This window comes from Elaeis guineensis, chromosome 2 (assembly GCF_000442705.2).
Source record: "Elaeis guineensis isolate ETL-2024a chromosome 2, EG11, whole genome shotgun sequence".
Classification (NCBI taxonomy): domain Eukaryota; kingdom Viridiplantae; phylum Streptophyta; class Magnoliopsida; order Arecales; family Arecaceae; genus Elaeis; species Elaeis guineensis.
This window is the reverse complement of record NC_025994.2, coordinates 94,124,481-94,142,982: the sequence shown is the minus strand read 5'-3', so window position 1 is coordinate 94,142,982 and position 18,502 is coordinate 94,124,481. Positions and strand designations below refer to the sequence as shown.

General features: G+C 44.7%; 1 long non-coding RNA gene across 1 annotated transcript; it reads right to left on the bottom strand.

Annotated features, from left to right (window-relative positions):
* Nucleotides 1–96: 96 nt before the first annotated feature.
* Nucleotides 97–3,103, bottom strand: LOC140855718 (uncharacterized). Its single transcript, XR_012138712.1, has 3 exons — nt 2,781–3,103; nt 1,213–1,434; nt 97–885 (listed from the first exon to the last, which is right to left on the bottom strand). It is a non-coding gene; the product is annotated as an uncharacterized lncRNA (long non-coding RNA).
* Between the last annotated feature and the right edge of the window lie 15,399 nt (nt 3,104–18,502).

Genomic DNA, 18,502 nt, shown 5'->3' with positions numbered 1-18,502 from the left:
AGTAAATTTCATGCTGCCATCAAAATATAATGATTATTAAATTGTAATAGTCCTGGTGTCACCATATCACAATAAAGGATGTTATAAACCAACCGATCTGATGTAACTGTTAGTTTATTTTCATTAATTATGAAAGTGCAACATTTGGGAGACCCCTCGTAAAATATACATATCTTGTTTGCTATTTACCGGATACTTGCCGATGGAATGATTAAATGATTAATGAGAGGGAAGCAAGCAAACCCTGAAGGCAAAGCTTTACGCTCCCGAGGGCCAACCAGACTGTAGTTGATACATAATGGAATATCTAAATAAATGATCTGTAACATTCACAGTGATCTAAAAGATACTATGTTTGGAAACAAAATTGTGCTTAATCCATGTCCAGAACTGTTCAAGCCACCTGATTTTCAGCCTACATCATTGCCTTCCATCGCCAAGTTATGCTCTATGAACAGAGTCCCTGAAAGAGGAAAAGAGCGTCATGACGGTACCAACTTGGTTATGTGATTGTATCAGAACTGAAAGCAAGAATTGCACTTCGTAAAAATAATATCACTCCAGCAAACAAAAGCAGTAGCATCTCAGTAGCATCAAACCAGGCAAGGTCCGCATGAACTTCCATAATGGATAGGAAAACCAAACATAAAACACATCGCCAACTATCATAGTGGAACATCATTCTCTTAAAATTTGATGAGAACCAATGTGATGCCCAGGAAATGGTAGAATTATGGTGTCCGCAGTATTCACCTTTTGTTTCTCGTCAGCCACTTTGATCACTATAACCACCCTGATTCTATATGTTTATTCTACAATAGCGGAATCATGATAAGTGCAATTGAATAAGCAGCAACATAGAACACCAGGATCGGTCAACAGTAGCTTGCAAAATAAAAAACAAAACTACAATTAAAAACTTAATAAGCAACAAATGGTAGCCGGTGCTAGAATAATATAATCCAACACAATTGATTGTTCACCTTTTACTAGTAAACTGGCACAGAAAAGCCAATGTTAAAAGAAAAAAGACAATCTTTTAAGGTATAATTTATCTTGTTATGGTTATTTTTAGTCAATTGGATAGCAAAATTCCATCAAAATCTTTAAGCTAAATATACCTTTTTTTTTTGGTAAGAAGCTAAATATACCTTTAACCACCATAAGATCAACATGATATGTTAAAAAAAGATTGAAAGAGCAACAAATCACCATAATTATCTATTGGAGTCCTAATTTGCCATCTGCAGTGAGACATAGATATGAAAGATAGGCATTGATGTAAAATGGATAAATCTAATTATTCCTGTTCAAGCACATCACTTCAGCATCTTGGAAGAAAATAAGAAGGATTTAATGGAGCAACAGGCACAATGAGAGAGCACTGCTCATCCACAAGTGTAGTGATTCAACAATGAAAATCACATCGAACATCTGCATTAAATAAAGTTAATAACAAAGTCAGACCTCATGACACATGAATCACAGGCTCGAACACTAACTAGAAATACCGAATCAAACTATCATAAAAGCCTGCACATGTATATCAGCCACAAAGATAAAGCAGACAGTGGAAATTGCAATAAATAGCTGCATCCACAAGCAAGTTAGATGAAGCCTGTGGAAGAATCACAATGCACCGTCTGATAAATACCAAGTATTTGCTTCAATCACCAGCCAAAAATACCAAATCTTTCAGAGAAGTATCAGCAAAACAAACGGAAGCAAAAATTAAAGTACAAAATGCTTATGGCCACGCATTAGAAATACAAAATGCTTATAGCCACATTCTCTTGTCCACCATACCGCTTACATCTCTTCACAAGCCAAATGATTCCATAACAAAAGAACGAATAGATAAAACCCCATTCAAACCGATAAGTTAAACTCCAAATCCCCCTCAAACCAAGAAAAACAACAGGAAACATGTTAAAAAATAATTCCAATCACCATTGATGGTGTAAAAAATATGATTCAAATAAAAAAAATCAAACAGTTTCAAAAGATCGAAAAGAAACATCCTTTTAAAAATACCAGTTGTAAACCAAGGGTAAAACAGAGAATAATGTGAAAGACATATCAACAGGAAAGTAGAACCACCTCAATCACTAAAAGAATATCTCAAAGAGACGAGATACTTCTTCAAGTCTGATCCCTGCACAACAGTTGTCTACATGTGATAAAGATAAAGGGGAGTTCAAACTCCACAATAATTCAAACACCGTTAGACATGTTAACAATTCGATCGAAATAAACTACGAGATTCTCATAAAATCATAGGACAGTTAGTTCTATCAACCTGTTCATAAGGAAATGATCTAACACCATCAATGGAAATTGGCATGAAAACAAACTCTGAAAATTAAAATAAATCATCAAAACCTCCTAAGATTTAATAAATCACACAGGGCAAGTCCTAGAACCAGATGATCATCAGAAACTAGAACTTGACAAATCACAGCTATGATAAGAAATAACAACACCATACAACCTTAATACCGGACTAGAAATTCAGAACCAACCAAACCCGTACTCGAAACCAAGAACCATCACTGGAATCCAAAAAACACCGAGACCAAACAAGAAATCAAGAACACATAACCCTAAAACCAGAATAGAAAACAAGAACCAACTAAAACCGAAGCGGAAACCAACCACCATCTCAGGAATCCAAAGAATGCCGAAATCAAAATAGAAAACAAGAAACGAGTAATCAAGAAACGCATCAAGAATGCAAACGAAAGGAAGAAAAGATACGAAAGAGGGGACGGATCGCTTGCCTCCTCGTCGTCGTTCTCGTCTTCCAGCGGTGGCGGAGTTTGGTAGCGGGATCAACGCTCCAGGGACGCGACGCGAAGAAGAAGGCCGACCCAGGTTTGTAACGGCTCGGCTCGTCATCTCTTCAAGCCTCTCGCACGAAAAAGAGCTCAAGTTCTCCAACCTCAGGGCGGTCCCATCGCAGGATCCCGAAGGATCGCTGAAAGGGAAGGGGAGAGAGCGGGAGGGCGGGTTGAAGTCCCCCAGGGAAGGAGTAAATGTTCGTTGCTACGGTGCCTCCCAGGGAAGAGGGTTCATCTCGGTTACCCTCACCTCCACGCAAGTTAAGATAAATTAAAATAACGAATTTTGGACAAAGTTGTTTTAACAACTGGCGTAACATTATAAAAACCGTTACGTTGCTGTTATTTATTTATTTATTTATTTTTGATAAGACTACGATGCTGTTGTCTGCCATCAAACATTGCACAGGCTTTTCACGCATCCATGCATGGTCAACGGGGTTACAACCCTAACAAATTTTAAGATAAAAATCATAGAAATAAACAATAATTATTATCTTTCATTACAACAAACCGCCATTCTTTTCACTTCTAAGTTCTTTTCAAATAAAATATATTTTTCAAAATTCAAATTTTATCTGAAAATTCTCCAAAAATAATTTTATGATCCACAAAGTAATATTTTTTATGATAGTAACCACAATTTTAAATTTTATTTTAATATTAAAAATTTACATGTTGCTTTAAGACAAATAAGAGCTTCTATAACTGTCATAATGGTGAATAACACTTTTTGTTGAGTCCATATTTATTTTATATAAATATTGGATCTATAATTTTGAATATATATATATATTATGCACAAATGTATAGCAAGTCTCGTATAATTTACGAGTTCGAGACTTGGTGGTTTACAGAGGTTGCACTAGTTTGCAATTGCGCTATGAACAATATATACAATCACAAAAATTACTAAAAAGTTCACAAATAAGCCTTTAATTATTTATAAACTACTCTCTATAGACTATAACCTTTGTGGAAATGAAGTTGAAAACAAAATTACCAGTCTCTAGCTTATAAGCTCCACATAGACTTTTGATATTTCACAACATCGATTTTTAAAAATAATGAAGTAATTGTTGATTCCCATGGAAGTATTTAAACTTGTTTGGTTTAATTTATCTAAAAAACGAAGCAAAAATGAGGATCAAGTTCACCATTAGCCTTTAAATATTTAAAAAACCATGGCTTAGAAGTTCCATATGCAAACTGCAAATGCAATCTCTAAGAATGTATAAACAAATGTACAACGCTACAAATTGGGTCTGTGGTTTATTTAAAGATCCTCAGCATGCAAGTTCCATGCACAACAGTAGACTGATGAATGTAGAATCAAAGTTAGATGCGGATCTTTATAGTTTCTTATTTAGTTTGAAGTTTCTATGCAGCAAAGAAAAAAAAAAAAAAAGAACATGTCCATGCTGAGAACTTTATGATCCTTTCCAAATCTCAAAGTCCCTATTTTGTTCTAGTGAATGCCGGATTAATTTCTTTCCCCATACTATAATAGTCCTAAATTTAGTAATGAAGTAGAAGATTTTTTTTTTTTCTCTAGCATATATACATGGTGAAACCTGAAGAAAGAATGGATGGAGAAGGAATGATGGATGAAGAAGAAGATGAACAGATTTTTCATCTATCTTTTCAAAGTCCTTATTTTATCATAATGAATACTGAATTAATTTTTTTCTCCATATTATACTAGTGCTAAATTTAGTAATGAAGTGGAAGAATCTTTTTCCGAGCATATATACATGGTCAAACCTTGTAACATATTAGGCAGGATAGCTCTGTATTAACCATTTATTTGGTATGAATGATAGATTAAAGAAAAGATGGATGAAAGAGGAAGGATGGATGGATTTTTTATTTATTTTCTCATATTTGATGAAATAAAAGGATAAATGAAAATAATTTTCTCCTCCGTTGGTATAGAAAAAATAAAAAAGAGGATGGATGAGATTTGTATAATATTTTTATTAGACTATCCTTTGATAAAAATATTACTATTATCAATTTATAATACATTTATACTAAAAAAGTACATAATGTATAAACTTATAATCTTCATAATCTCTAATTATATAAAAATTATATAAATATTTAATTTTAATTTAATATATAATTTTATAAATTAATTATTAATGAACTAATTATATAAATAATTAGTTAATTTATATTTTAATTTATATAGTTAATTAATATTATATAAATATTAAAAAATAATAAATAAAAATAGAGAAATAGAAGAGAATTATTTAATTATAATTATTAAAATTAAAATAATTAGTAACAAAATTTAAGAGTATATGATTAAAAGTACATATGAAAATATATATAAATAATATAAATAAAAAAATAAAAAATAATATATTTTTATCAAAAAATTAATGAAATAATTTTATCAATATAAAAATTCATCCATCAATGTTTTATCTATCCTTCCCTACATCAAAATGATGGATCAAGATGGATAGACAACTTCTCCATTTTCATCCATTTCTTTATAACTTTTTGAACTAAATGGTGGATGGAGATTGTTGTAGTCTATCTCTAACGGAATAGTAGGTCAGGAGTCGAGTTGTTACGGTGGAGTAGTGAACGGTAAAAAACCTGCAAAAGAAGTCCACTTGCCGGAAGTTATCCGATGAGGGACTCTTCGATACTTAAGTTAGTTGGAGAAAGGACACAATCAAGAGAGCCAAAATGAGAGCTCAAAATAGCAGAGAGTAGCCTAGCTTAGCTTTGCTTACCTGGTCCTCCATGATTTATATCTTTTTATAATACAAAGAGAGCCATTATTATATAACTCTCATCTTTGAAGATTTAAAACATGGGAGTTGTGGCATTTAGTGGGTGGTTACCTTATTAACTACCGTTAAAGGTGAGTAATAGGCTACTCGTGGGTGATTATTATGCTCCATGTTTGCATGTGGTTAACGCTCATATCGAATAACTGTTATCGATTTAGATGGTCGGTATGGCACTGAGCAAGTAGTTGGCTATATGCCAAATATTTATTGGAATTCAGAATTTGGTGCATGCATATATGTTTTAAAACTTTATTTTCTAAACACCGCAGTGGAGAACAAGATTAAAATATTTTTAATCTGAATTATGCATGCATGAAAATATAAAACTATATGAATCTATCTCATATGCTGAAATTGATATATGTTGAAATTCAGATTGTGATCAAATCACATATCTATTTCGCAATCTTTTTCTTTAAATTTGGATCTGGAAGAGAAAAGATTCTCTCTTAGCCACACAAGTATCCGACCTCTACGAGTATCTACTTGGGATCAGTTTGGAACAGCCCTCTTTAATCTGAACTTTTTTCTTCAAAATTCAGCCTGCTAAATCTGAACGAAGTCTGGATCATGATCAACATTTGATATCTTTTCTTGATCTTCTTTTTCTCCTCTTCTCTAGAGTTTCTCCTTACTATATGCTGCTACTAGATGCTAGAAACTAGCAAGGAAGAGGCACCCAACAGTCTTGGGCATGGAACACCTTGGGACTAGTGTTCCAAGAGAAGGGGCGTGTAGAACATCCAAGAAAGAAGAGTAAAGGGGAGGAAGAGAGGGCGTGGAGACCTTCTACGGGTGTGGGACCTGCTGGTTTGGATTCTCTAGGAACTTTAAGAGAGGTTCCTTTAAATAGGCATAAGATTGAATCCTATTCAATCACATAATACAAATCCTACTTACATTGAGTTTCCTATTAACTTAAGTTATTCAACTTACTTTAGGAGACTCTTTGGACATCAACAATTGGAGCCCTTGTACCCATAATTAGACACCCCAAAATACACCCAAGAGATGCTCCATAGGAGAATTAAAGGCCCTTTAATCAATGGACATGTCCAACTTGATAAAATCAAGATGGCGCCCAAGAATAACTATCAAAAAAATTAATTAGAGACTTGCACCCTTAATTAATATGATCTATAACCTTAGACACCCAACAATGGAGTCCAATGAATCTATTCATTTAGGTTATTAGTAGGTAATTAAGTTAGAATTATCTTATCAAATAAGTAATCCTAACGGAAAGAAGAATTGGATCTAACCATGTGCTAGTAAGGTTACCATGAACCCAATAAATTTCTCTAAATCCAATTGATACTTCATAAGCTCAATTGCTTATTTCAGACCTAATCTTTTTGTGTGGACCTCATAGTTCAATTCTATCTGGTAGTGAGACATACAATGATCTCTTTCAAAGTATCATTAAAATTTTTTTCAATGGGTCAGAACAATTTCGCTCTAACTCAACAATGATTGTCGATCCAAAATAATCCAGTGAGCTCTCACAATCCATCAGTGACATCTAGCAGTATGTAGTGACCACCCAGTAGAACTGAAATGAATCTCTAGGTGTAGTTAATATATGATTCAGTCCTCTATCGTGAGTTTTGATTAGATGATATGTCATGGATAAATCGTCAAACTTCATCATCAGTTATATGATAGATTCGATTAGCTCAAGTCTAGTTGTGATTTTATGAAAACTTCTTTCCATCAATCACACTGCTATGGCTACAGACTCTTGGATTTAGCCTTTTAAATTTCATAAAACTACTCCTCTCTATCAAGGTTGATAGATCCTATTTTGATGCGCACTCCACTCCTACAGTGGACCAAACTATCGCCCACATCTACTATAAGAGCTCATGAGACCTATATTTATGTGTCAGTCAAACTCCAGTAGCCTCACTGTGAGTAGTAGCATCATCTCAAGTCAAAGGATCAGTCACACAACTATAGCATCGAGACAATCACTGACGATCAAATAGAAATTCAAGTGATCTCTCGTATGGTCACGCTCCAGTATTAGTTATTCTCTAATAACCATCCATACTTATCGTCCTGTGTCTCTACACAGTAGACCAGAGACTCATCTATCCCGAAGAAAATAATTTATGCACTAGTCTATCCGGATCTATCACCATCCTCATGATGATCTTACGATCAAGAGTATTTAGAAATTAAATATATATCTCTAATTCTCAACACCTTGAGAATATGTATCGAAACTAATTTCATGGATGATTCTGGGACACATCACACTTGAATGAAAAAGAACTTGTCTTTTTATTGATCATATCAATATATTAAGTACAAAATTGTGTCATAGATTTATTACAATGTGTCATCATATTGACTTCTAGGATATATATCTAATAATATCATCAACCAGTCATGGGTTGTATGTCGAACCAAGTCAGTTAAACACGACTTGATTGGGTCCGCAGCCCTTAGTTGGTTATCAAGTCTCGTCGATATTAGTCAGTTGAATACTGACTCAAGACTCGTTGTTCCAAGTTGGGTTAAATCACGGTAGCTTAATCGGTGTAGAGACAAGAAAGAGTCGATTGTCGCACACTTGGTCGTTGGGAGGGAGGAAGAAAGCTAGTCGGCTAAGCAACAAAAATCTACTCTAACACTGTCCTCCAACTTCTGAGTCCGATTATTTAGCCTTAATTAGGCGAAAAGGAGTTAATCGATGTATGAATCCAAGTTGCTTCTCGATGATCTTCATTCAATGTTACCTGAAAGCTTGCCTAGCTGTTCCGTTGTTTTATAGAATGAGTTGTCGTTTTGTAGAACATCTCATTGAATTTGAAGCATAGTCGTCATTTTGTAGAGCACCTCGCGAATTTGAAGCATAGTTATTGATCATTTTATCAAACTAGAATACAGTTGTAGATCATTCCATTGAATCAGAATATAGTTGTAGATTGTTCCGTCGAATCGGAACACAGTCGTAGATTATTCTGTTGAATTGGAACATAGTTGTAGATTATTCTGTTGAATCAAAACATAGTTGATTAGAGAAAATAGCTCCATTTTATTTCGGATCAATTGATCCTCGGTGAATCAGAAGCAAACTGACTAACCACAACTTTGTTCGTCTTGGCTTGCATGCAAATTGTAGCTTATATGCTTGCGGCTCTCCAACCGTAGCTGGTACACTTGCTGTTGTTGGATCTTATGCTCATCAATCGGATGTCAGCTGAATAACGTTTCGTCAGATATAAGCCGATGATGCGATTGTTGGCCAGGTGTCAAGCGATCAATTTAGTTCGATAAATTACCAAGTAGTTGAACTATTCGGTACAGAATTATAGAGAAGAAAAAATTTTTATTTATAAGGCATTCTTACTGATAGTACATCCATAGATTCTCGACATTTTAGGTCCAAAAATTTTTTGTGCCGTCCAAGTTCTCCATTTGTATGCTCCTAGTCGTAGAACTGCCGAGATTTTACTGTGGCCCTCCTAAGTCAGAGATAATTTTCCTTGCTCAGTTGGTTTGGACACTTTGCTCGTGTAAAGACTAAGTCTCCCACTCGAAAAAATCTTGCGCTTGACTCAGGAGTTGTAGTACCGAACCATCCTTTGCTGATAGGAAAGCCATTCTTAGTTGAGCTTATCTCCGAATTTCGTCAAGCAAGTCCAAATCAGCTTATCATTTGTCCAAGTTGGTCGATTCATCATTTGGAGGAGCTTTCTGAGTCGTCTGCCCCCTGCAGTCTCAATCCTGCTAAGATCATATTGATCACGCCTGCCGTTGGCTGAGCATGAGTTTCTTCTTAGGGTATGGCTGTGGTTAAGGATCAGAAGGCAGCTGCATAGATTGGTCCCGCATATATTTTCTGAGATATCTTCTACCTTATTAAGCCTTTATCTCATCCTTTAAGTGGATGCTTATTCGGTGATCACGATGAAACAGATAATAATGCTTCCTGTTGTGAGATGTTGGCTTCGACTTTATCGGCTGAGGGATGTCAAAAGTAGCTCTCCCCCTCTATCTCCAAGAGAATCGCATATGAGAGCAGTTTAAGGGGGTGTAAGAGTTATACCTGCATTTAAAGTTTTTAGGCTTCAAACTTAGTCGGAAAGATGGAGCCTCCCCCTCAGCATGGATTCGGCTGGGTCCCACGGAGTTCCTTCCTCCTTTATTTTCTTCTTTTGATTTTTGTCCTCGGATTGCGTCGGTTAGTTGCACCCTCTTCGATGCGAATGTTCAATATTTGCATGGGGTTAATGCTCATGTCGAATAACCATCGTTGATTCGGATGGTCGGTATGGCATCGAAAAAATAGTCAGCCATATGCCGAATATCAGCAGCCAGTCGTAGGTTGCATGTCGAATCAAGTCGGTTAAACGCCGATTTGATTGGTCCGCCAGCCCTTAGTTGGTTATCAAGTCTCATCGATATTACTTGGTCGAATGCCGACTCAAGACTCACTGATTCAAATCGGATTGAATCGCGGTGCTCAGTCGGTGTAGAGACTAGAAAGAGTCGATTGTCGTGCACTTAATCAGTTGGGAGACGAGAGAAGGAAGGCTAGTCAGTTAAGCGATGAGAATCTATCCTAATAGAAAATATTCATCCTTCCAATTAATACATTCATCCTCCTGTGACCCTAATAAATTGTAAGATATTAGTGTGTTTTGCTTTGCCAGTCTTCAATAAACCTCATTAGATTTGGTCCGCATGCCTTACCCTGTGCTGAAGTGGTCCATGGCGCTGGGCTAACTGGGACTTCCTACGGCGGACTGCTTAAATCCCATTCCCTCCCGAGCCCTGTTCATCAGAATGACTGAATGAGACGCCGCCCGACACAGAAATGGACGGACGGATCACTTAAATCGGTTAAAAATGGAGGGCCCATAAACACTATATACATTGCTATATTATATACAACGCTTATTCAAGTCGTTCTTTTTTTATGATAAGAATTCAACTCGGTCCTTGACAGCTGGTAGTACCACACGGATACCGAACGGATCCACCTGACCTCCGCCTATAAATAGGCCACGACCTCGCCGACTCGTCCTTGTTTTTTTGAAACGCCACGATGGAGTTCAGACACCACGATGGAGAGGAGAGAGAGTCGAGGGAGAGAAGGAGCCCCTCGCCGAGCGGCGGATGAGAGTATGACCATTGGAAGTCTCATGACTTCCGTTCACTATGAATTGTTCGTCGACCAGAACATCTCGGTGCATTCGGTATTATATCCCTCATCTCTCCTCTCTTTCCTTTACCTTCTCTCTTCTCGTTCTTCCCATGGTTCGTCTAGGGTTTTCAACGAATGCGGAGGGTTTCTGTCCGAGGGTTTCGGTTCTTGTTTCACTTTTCCGAGTTTAATTGTTTCTTGCTCCAATGAGGGAGGGTTTTAGTTTATGGGTTGGTTCTTCTATTTCTTGATTCGTATTATCGTTGTCTTTTTTATTTGTTTTAGTTTAAAAAAGCTGAAACTAAGGGAAGTAACGCAAGCTTGGTCACTTGACCGAATAGATAATGAAGGAGAACCTTGGTGCAGTGCCGGTGGACACGACGGTGATTTGGACCACGTTTGGTTTTCGTTTTTCATGTTTATTTTTAATTTTCACAATGCTACCGAAAACATGGTGCAGTTTTGCTTTCTTTAACCACATATAAATGAAATTTTTAACCAAAAATAGGGCAGTATGTGATGGTAGGGTGGACCTTGTCGATGTTGATGAGAGGACTCTGATGGACGTGAGATGATCAAGAGGATCTGGTGTGTGGTGGTGGAAAGAGATGACGGGAAGGAAGTAAGGAATAGGATTTTTTTTTTTTTTTTTGATGATAATAAGTGTTGTGGGATACCGACCGACCGGCTGGCCGACCGACTGACCGTCTCCGATTGGCCGACCGTCCGACCGATCGGCTGATCGACTGACTGACCGTCTCTGACTGGCCGACCGACCGACTGACGGGCATATCGACCGATTGACGGTCGGAGCGCCCCGACTGAAAGCCGGGAGTGCCCGACTAACGGACGCTACCGACGGCTTTTCAATGGCCCAATCGCCGACTGGAGGTATGTCGGGCGTATCCTCCCGACCGACCAAACCCAGAGGCCGACTCACATGAAACTCGCCGACTGACGGAGGAACCCGACGCCACTCTGCTGGCCACCGACCAAGGGTCGGCCGTCTCCTCCCATCGCCGTACAGCCGCCAGACCTTGTCAGCTCTGACACGGACATGCGGCACAGTTACCCAGGGGCATTGTCCCGCCGAGAGCGGGTCAACCCTGGTGATTAGACGGCTACACGGCGACATGACATTTTCACGGCGGCTCTGACAGTCTACAGTGAGTTGACAGTTCCTCACTTGTCCGCGCCATTAATGACGGCGCCATACCTGCTCCACTATATATACCGGGGAAGGCAACAGTGCAAGGGGATCCGCCCGTCTCTCCCACATACGCAGGCTCGCTCCTCTCTCTCTCCCTCTCTCTTCTCAGAGCTCTCTGTCTGCATTTCACTGTTGCCCAGTCACCTCTCTGACTTGACCGTCGGAGGGTCCCCGCCGGAGCCGCCTCCGGTCAGTGCGGACTTCCTTTTGCAGGTGCACGCTTCCCGGCGATCGGGCGACGAGGCGATTGGCCGCAACAGATTGGCGCGCCAGGTAGGGGTCAGCATGACAAAGACAAGAGCTCAACGATCGAGAATCACTGGGTCGGCAAGGCGCTCTTCCCGCCGGGAAGAAGCCTCCCCCCCACCGGCGGCGGAGCCTAGCTCTGCGCCCTGCAGTGACCACGGAGGCCCAGATTGCGGCCATCGTACGGCAGATGACCGTACTGACCGACGCAGTCAAAAGCCTCCAGCAACAACCGGCGGCCCGACCTATGCCTTCCAGGAGCAGCCGCCGACGGCCGCGCCGACCCCTGTCGCCTCCATGCGAGCGCTCTCAACAGCGCTCCCACGGAGAGGAGGAGGGGCGACCACGGCGCGACGACCGACTCTCAGCGGCCCTCTCCTTCCCCGTTGGAACGGGCGAGGAAGGAAAAGCGGCCGCGCACACCGTCGGCCTCTCTTTCAGAATCCTCCGGAGGCTCCACTCCCGGGGTCTCCCAGCATCGACGAGCGGACGACTACGAGCGACGGTTCGAGGAGATCGACCGCCGACTCGCCCAACTGCAGATGGACGGCCAGAAGTCTTCGAACGACGTCGACTTCCAGACCGCCCAGCCTCTCTCTCGACTGGTCCTCGATGAGCCGATTCCCAGTCGGTTCAAAATGCCGAACGTGGAGCCATACGACGGCTCCACCGACCCAGTCGACCACCTCGAGAGCTATAAAGCTCTCATGACAATTCAAGGGGCAACCGACGCTCTTTTTTGCATCGGCTTCCCCGCCACACTTCGCAAGGCTGCCAGGGCTTGGTACTCCGGTCTTCGATCGGGCAGTATCCATTCCTTCGCGCAGCTCGAGCACTCGTTCGTGGCCCATTTCAGCACCAGCCGAAAGCCGCCGCGAACGTCGGATAGCCTTTTCTCCCTCAAGCAGGGGGAAAACGAGACGCTCCGACACTTCGTGGCGCGATTCAACGCGGCCACGCTCGAGGTCCGGGACCTCAACGAAGACATGGCGGTTTCAGCCATGAAGCGGGGCCTGAGGTCGTCCCGATTTACTTATTCTCTGGACAAGACCCTCCCCCGAACATACGCCGAGCTACTGGAGCGCGCATACAAGTATATGCGCGCGGACGAAGGAGCGTCCGACCGACGCTTGGTCGAGCCCAGGGGTCCGAAGGAGAAGCGAAGAAAAGGTCGGGAGCCCGCCGAACCAAGCAGGCCCCCGGCCGATAGTCGGCTTTCTCCACCCCGACAGATCCAAAAATCACCCCGCCGACAGACTCCGAGGTCGGTGCGTCCCAGGTATGACTCCTACACTCCTCTCTCCGCTCCCCGTGCGCAGATCTTGATGGAGATCGAAGGGGAAGAATACCTGCGACGGCCTCCGCCTCTGAAGGCAAAGGGCCTCGACCATCGGAAGTACTGCCGGTTCCATCGGAGCCACGGCCACGACACCGAGCGATGCATCCAGTTGAAGGATGAGATCGAAAATCTCATCCGCCGGGGTATCTCGGCAAGTTTCGAAAGGGTCCGCCGACCCGACCGACTGCCGATCGACGCCCCCAGCCGACTGAAGAGGCGCCGACTAACCAGCCGACGGCTGGAGTCATCAACATGATCTCCAAGCGGCTGGGATCGGGGACGTCTACAGGGGGGAGCCGACGAAAAAGCCGCGCCCGGACGACGTGATTACCTTCTCAGAAGACGACGTTCGGGGCATCCAGACTCCCCACGACGACGCTGTTGTTGTGTCGGCGACAATAGCCAATTATGATGTAAAACGAATTTTTGTTGATAATGGAAGTTCGACAAATGTTTTGTTTTACTCGACCTTTTTCTCGGAATGCGACTACCGACTGATCGACTTAGTGGGGTCTCCACCCCCTTGATCGGCTTTGCCGGAGACACCGTCACGACAGAAGGAGAAATCACCCTGCCCGTGACGGTCGGTACCGAAAACCACGGCAAAGCACAGTCTCCCTCATTTTCGCGGTCGTCCAAGTTCCTTCGGCCTACAACGCCATACTCGGGCGACCCGGACTGAACGCCCTCAGGGCGATCGTCTCGACGTACCATCTCCTTGTTCGATTCCGACCAAAAACGGAGTCGGGGAGATGCGCGGAGATCAACAGCTCGCCCGACGATGCTTCCAAATCTCCGCCCAAAGCGACGAGACAAAGGATCCCCTGACAATCGACAAACTGGATCAACGGGAGGAGGAAGAGCGGGGTTCGCCGGCCGAGCAGCTCGAGGCGATCCCGGTAGGAGAAAATCCCGACAGAAAAGTTTGGGTCGGGTCTCAATTGCCCGACACCGAACGCCACCGGACTGGCGGAGTTGCTGACGGCCAACGCCGACATATTCGCATGGTCGGCAGCAGATATGTCGGGCATCCCTCCAGAAACAATTACTCACCGACTCAACATCGACCCGACAATGAAGCCGGTGAGGCAGAAGAAAAGGTCCTTCGCCCCAAAAAGGCAGAAGGCCATTGACGAAGAAGTGGACAAGCTGCTCGAAGCAGGCTTCATTCGGGAATCCACGTATCCCGATTGGCTCGCCAATGTCGTCATGGTCAAGAAAGCCAACGGAAAGTGGAGGATCTGCATCGACTATACCGACCTCAACCGAGCGTGCCGAAGGATAGCTTTCCACTCCCGAAGATCGACCAGCTGGTGGATGCGACGTCCGGATTTCGACTGCTCAGCTTCATGGACGCCTTCGCCGGGTACAATCAGATCCGGATGGCGCCTGAAGACGAGGAGCACACCGCGTTCGTGACCCCCAAGGGCCTCTACTGTTATCGGGTGATGCCCTTTGGATTGAAGAATGCCGGCGCCACCTACCAGCGACTCGTCAATAAGGTCTTCAAAGACCAGATCGGGCGTAACATGGAGGTATACGTGGACGACATGCTGGTAAAGAGCACGCAGATCCGGACCATGTTCAGGATCTCGAGGAGACCTTCCGCACCCTTCGACGACACCGAATGAAGCTCAACCCGACCAAATGCGCCTTCGGGGTGACCTCGGGGAAGTTCCTCGGATTCCTCGTTTCTCAGAGAGGGATCGAGGCCAACCCTGAGAAGATAAAGGCGATCCTCGACATGCGTCATCCGAACACCAAGAAGGAGGTCCAACAGCTGAACGGAAGAATCGTCGCTCTTAGCCGATTCATTTCCCGATCAGCTGAAAGGTGCCTCCCGTTCTTCAAGACCTTGCGTCAGGCGAACGGTTTCTCTTGGTCGGATGAGTGCGAACAGGCCTTTGAAGACCTGAAAAGGTACCTGGCTTCCCCGCCGCTGCTCGTAAAGCCGCAGGTCGGGGAGACCTTGTATCTCTACTTGGCCACATCTTCTGAGGCGATCAGTTCGGTGCTCGTTCGGAAAAAACGAGTGCCGAACCCATCAGCCCATCTACTACACCAGCAAAAGTGCTCCACGGCGCCGAAGCCAGATACTCGGAGACGGAAAAGATGGTTTTCGCCCTGACCGTCTCCGCGCAGCGGCTCCGACCATACTTCCAGGCCCACGCCATCGTGGTACTCACCAACCAGCCCCTGAGGGCCGTACTGCGCCGACCCGACACATCCGGACGACTCGCTAAGTGGGCAATGAAGCTTATCGAGTTCGACATTCAGTAACCGACCGAGGCCTGCCTTGAAGGCTCAGGTCTTGGCCGACTTCATCGCTGAATGCCCGACGACCGACCGAAGGTCGGGAGCTGAAGGCACGGGACGAGATTCGGTCTCTGAGCCAGACCCGATCCCCACCTGGGTACTTCACATCGACGGAGCCTCCAACGCTCAGGGAAGCGGGGCCGGGCTCCTGCTCACGAACTCGGATGGGGTTGTCACCGAATACGCCCTCCGGTTCGACTTCAAGGCCTCCAACAATCAAGCCGAATACGAGGCACTCCTCGCGGGCTTGAGGATGGCGAAGGAACTGGGCGTCGACAGCCTCCGGGCATTCTCCGACTCTCAGCTGATCGTGGGGCAGGTCAAGGGCGACTTCGAGGCGCGAGATCCGACCATGATCAAGTATCTTCAGAAGGTAAAGGATCTCGTGGCCCGCCTCGAGCATTTCGAGATCTCCCACATCCCCAGGACGGAGAACGCCCGTGCCGACGCTCTCTCCAGATTGGCAACGTCGGCCTACGATTCTTTGGGTCGGACGTTTGTCGAAAACCTCCAACAGCCGAGCATCGATCGGGTCGAAGAAGTACAGCAGCTAACGTCTGAACCAAGTTGGATGGACCCGATCGTCCGGTACCTGTCCGACGGGACCAGTCCCGAAGATCCCGCGGAGGCCAAGCGACTCTGATGGTCGGCGTCGCAATATGTGATCATGGACGGCCGACTCTACAAGAGGTCGTTCTCCCTTCCTCTGCTCAGGTGCTTGGGACCGACCGACGCTGACTACGCCCTCCGAGAGGTCCACGAAGGAATTTGTGGGAATCACTTGGGGGGCAAGTCCTTAGCCTTCAAGGTCTTACGACAGGGCTACTACTGGCCGACCATGAGGAAGGATGCGGCAGAGTTGGTCCGAAGGTGCGAGCCATGCCAGAAGTATGCCAATATTCAGCGCCAACCGGCCAGCCAAATCGCTCCCATTATTGCTCCGTGGCCCTTCGCTCAGTGGGGAGTCGATATTCTCGGCCCCTTCCCACCGGCGTCGGGCCAAAGGAAGTTCATCGTTATCGCCATCGACTACTTCACGAAGTGGGTCGAGGCCGAGCCCTTGGCGCAGATCACCGAGCGGAAGATGGAGGACTTCGTCCAAAAGTCCATCATCTTTCAGATTCGGATTGCCGCACACCATCATCACCGACAACGGACGGCAATTCGACAACCAAGACTTCAAGGACTTCTGCGCCAGGTTCCACATCCGTCATCGACTAACTTCAGTCGGCACCCACAGTCCAACGGTGAGGTTGAGGTGACGAACCGAACCCTGCTCCATGGACTCAAGACCCGACTGAACGAAGCCAAAGGTCTCTGGGTCGACGAGCTGGGCTCCGTCCTGTGGGCTTACCAAACGATCCCCCGCGTCCCAATCGGAGAGTCGCCGTTCAGTTTGGCCTACGGGACAGAAGCCATGATCCCGCTCGAGATTGGCCTGCCATCTTCAAGGGTCGAGCAGTACCGCGAGCCGGACAACTCCGAAAATCGGAGGGCCGACCTAGACCTCCTCCCCGAACTACGGGATGAGGCTCAAATCCGAATGGCTTCATATCGACAGAGGATCGCCCGGTACTACAACGCCAAGGTCAGACCCAAAGCTCTTTAAGCCGGGCGACCTAGTCTTGAGGAAGGCGGAGGTGTCGAAGCCCTTGGACCAAGGGAAGTTGGCTCCCAACTGGGAAGGACCCTACAGGTTGCTGACACCTTCGGGCCGAGAGCCTATCGGCTGGAAACCCTTGAGGGAAAAACCATTCCCCGGACTTGGAACGCCGACAACTTGAAGCTGTATTGCCAGTGAATTCTGTAATTCAATTGTCGGAATACATGTTCAGTTTGAAAAATTGGAGTTCTAACTCTTCCACTACCGGTCGGCGCTCCACGCCCGACGACACATCGGCCCCTTACACGGACCGATGCATCTACAACGACGGGAGTCAATACTCCTTCGACGACTTGTCGGACCTCACAAAGGGCCGACGGACTCTTATGAACGGGAGTTCATGCTCCCTCTACGGTCGAATTTTCGGGCAGAATCCGTCGGCCGACAGGCCGATCGGGCCCCGACCGAAGAAAGGCAAAAAGCCCACGCGACTATTGTCGCGACTTCCGACCGAGCTACGGCCGGTCGAGGGATGTTCGGCTTACCACCGTCTATCACACGACGCGACCTTTGTCGCATCTACGACTTGCCGACCGACCAACGGCCGGCTGAACGACATTCGGCTTACCACCGGACGTCGGAAAACATCGAACCCGACGCAGGGGTATGGGACCCGACTTACTATCGTTTCCCCGACACTGCGCCGGACGACGACTTCGACTGTCGGAACCCGACCTAAAGTCGGGACACATTTTACTCTCGGGGCTGAACAAGTTGCTGAAGCCCTACCGACTTATGCGAGTTGGTGTGACTTGACTAAGTCAGCGACTAACGTTCGACATTGCAGACATGTTTGGCATTGCAAACAGGGGGAGAAGGCAAAAGAAGAATTCATTCAAGACTTAAAGAAATTTTTTCCATAAACAAAGGAAAGTCTACAAGGTAAAGGCCGGAGCCCGATTACAATTCAAAGCAAA